Raw genomic sequence first — 3,000 nt, forward strand, 5'->3', positions numbered from 1 at the left:
TTCGGTTATTCGATTCGATTTTGGTTCGGTTCCAAATGACGATATGGTGGACCATAACTGAATCGAGAACCGACTCGGTTCTGCATTTAGATACTCAAACCGATTCAATTTGATCCTAATTTGGTTTTGTACCTTGGTTTTAATTCGGTTATGCCGCAAGAGGCAAAGCCAAGAACTACCTAATATTAAGAACATTAGAAAAAAAGTTTTCATAAGAGAACAACAAAATGACAGAACACACTTTTTTTTTAATAAAAAAATAAAAAGTAGAAGAAGAATTACCTTAGATGGATCATGGATGCAGACCGCAAGCTATTCTCTAACAAACCTAATGCCTAGAAAAGAAGAAGAAGAAGGGAGGGAAGAAGGTGGACTAAAGAAGAAGTGAAGAGCACTCAAAGTCGCGGCCAGCCTCCTCTAATAGTAAAAACCTCAAAAGGGAATATGGAAAATCCCTCCTAAGGACCCGTTTGGTATTGTTCTTAAGAAATGTTTCTATTGTTTTTCCGTTTTAATAGAACAAAAAAACGTAAAAAACTGTTTATAGCAACCATATGATGTATTTCAGTTTTTTTGAAACAAAAGTTGGAAAAAAAAAAACAATTTGAAGGACCGAAGACGGCACGACAAGAGGGTGTTCCGTCCATGTTGTTTCGTTCCAAATGTTCTGAAAAATGAACTGTTTTTTTTTCACAACTTCATAGACAAGTTCCGATAAAATACTCGCCTCTTGTTTTTTCACCTCTGCCTTTCAACTTCGCGCACTCACAGCTGGAGAAGAAGAAGACCGTTCGGCGGAGAAGAGAAGCACGATCAACCTTGAATCTGACTTCACTCCCAAGTTCGACTGATGGAATACATTAGCCCTCTTTTTTCACCTCTTCCTTTCATCTTTGCGCACACAGAACTGGAGAAGAAGAAGACTGATTGCTCAAGAATAGAAGCACAATCGCCGGAGAAGAGAAGCACAATCGCCGGAGAAGAGAAGAGAAGCACAATGGCCTAAGAAGAGAAGAGAAGCACGATCGGGTTTCCCCTTTTGATCTCTGCTCATTGTTGCTCAAACAGGTATGCCCTAGCTCTTTGCATCTTCTCTGATATGTTGATGATGGATCATGACCTCAATAAACCTTATAATACCCTGATCTACAACCCAAATCAAGATTGGAGAGTTCGGTATTGTTTACCTATAAAGCCTCTGCAATTTGACCGATCGGACTTGGGTTTTACTAGGGTTAGTGGTTAGTTCCTCATTGTGAACCAGAGAGAACCAAAGAGGGTTTCACAATCGTCTTCTCCAGATTTATGCTGAATCTGGCTACATCTCAGATGCTTAAGACCTGTTCAAAAAAATGCCTCACAGAGATGTTTTCTCATGGAATGCAATGCTTCCTTCCCCTGAGTTCTACTTCTGGTTCTGATTCTGTTTCTATTTCTTGAATTCATCTTCCCATTTCTATTATGCTTCTTCAAATGTGAACTTAATTTGGATCAATCTCATTTTGGAGCAAAGGAAACACAGACAAAAGTATTCACCTGTAAAGCAGCAAAAACCAGAAAAACATGGATCAGAAATGATTCAACTAATTCAATTTCTGTTGTGTAACAATAATGAGATACTGCAGTGAAAATACAGTTGGGAGATGACATCAAACACCTTGTGAACATGTGGCAACAGATTCAACTGATTTAAGTTTATGAGACTTGGTTGTTTCCTTTGATGAAATGACATCAAACACAATTGTATGTCATCTTAAATAAATATTTAGATAAGTGAAAACTCTGATGGATTAACTGAATATACATTATACAAAACCCAATTGATGATATAGAAGGTTATATTTTGAAGCTTACAGAATTAAATAAAAATGTAGATAGGGTATTGGTTGTGTGGAGGTGTTGACTTGCAAGGTCTGATGCAACTGGTATGTCATCTTAAAGATCATACTCAACCATCAATTTAATTGTCCTGTTAAGAAGTTGGGTTTCAGAAATGAAATGCAAATTACAAAGTCCAACCATATGATCATGCAATTGTGCATAGATTTAATGATTATGAAAATCAGGCCATTCCGTGAGTATTTTAAATTCTGTGGAGTTTAAAAAGGTTGAAAATTTGTATTATATTAAAAGGAAAATCTCTTAGAATAAACAGTAAGTACTTCAAACAGCTTATTATAATAAACACACTAGCACTTACTATTAATTTGGATAGCTTGATTCCTTTGTGACTTTGCTATGCTTGATTTCTTTGTTATTTTCCTATGCTTGATTTCTTTGTTACTTTGCTTGGTTTTATTAGTCTTTCCATTATCTTTCCCCAAATCTGATTTTATTGGAGCTTTGTTACTTTGCTTGGGTATGATTCCAAATCTGATTTATGTAATTAGAGAACCAAACAAATAAGATGAAAGACATCCTCCAAGCATTCAAGTCTTTAGACTTGGACAAAAAGTGAAAATTTGGGGAATTATATAATAATTAACTTGGACAAGGCATTGTTAATACTGTATTTTATTCATCCTTTTGAAACCATGTTTTTTTTAGTTGGTATGTAATATTTTATTGTCCCAAAGGATTTATATGCTTATAGTATTTTAATGTTATTTCTATAATTATTGACTTAAAAGAAAAGAAAAGAGAGAAAAAAAAAAAAATCGTTTCTAAAACAAGCATTACCAAACGGCAGAACTATCGTTTTTTGGTTATGAAACTGTTCTAGAAACAGATTCACCAAACAACATTAAATCGTTTAAAAAAGGAATTTTAACATAGAAACTGAAATTTCCGTTTTTGACACAAAACGGAGTTTCCGGAACAGAAACGATATTGTTCTAAAAAAACGTTTCTGGAGTTTTTTCGTTTTATTGGAACGAAAAAATAGAATCTTCTGTTTGGTGCACTTATGGTCCGTTTCTGTTTTTTTGGAACAAAAAGTGAAAAAAAAATTGAAAAAACGATACCGATAAAAATCTGAAATTTTACAAAAAAAAAAAAAAA

This window comes from Macadamia integrifolia, unplaced genomic scaffold (assembly GCF_013358625.1).
Source record: "Macadamia integrifolia cultivar HAES 741 unplaced genomic scaffold, SCU_Mint_v3 scaffold986, whole genome shotgun sequence".
Lineage (NCBI taxonomy): Eukaryota > Viridiplantae > Streptophyta > Magnoliopsida > Proteales > Proteaceae > Macadamia > Macadamia integrifolia.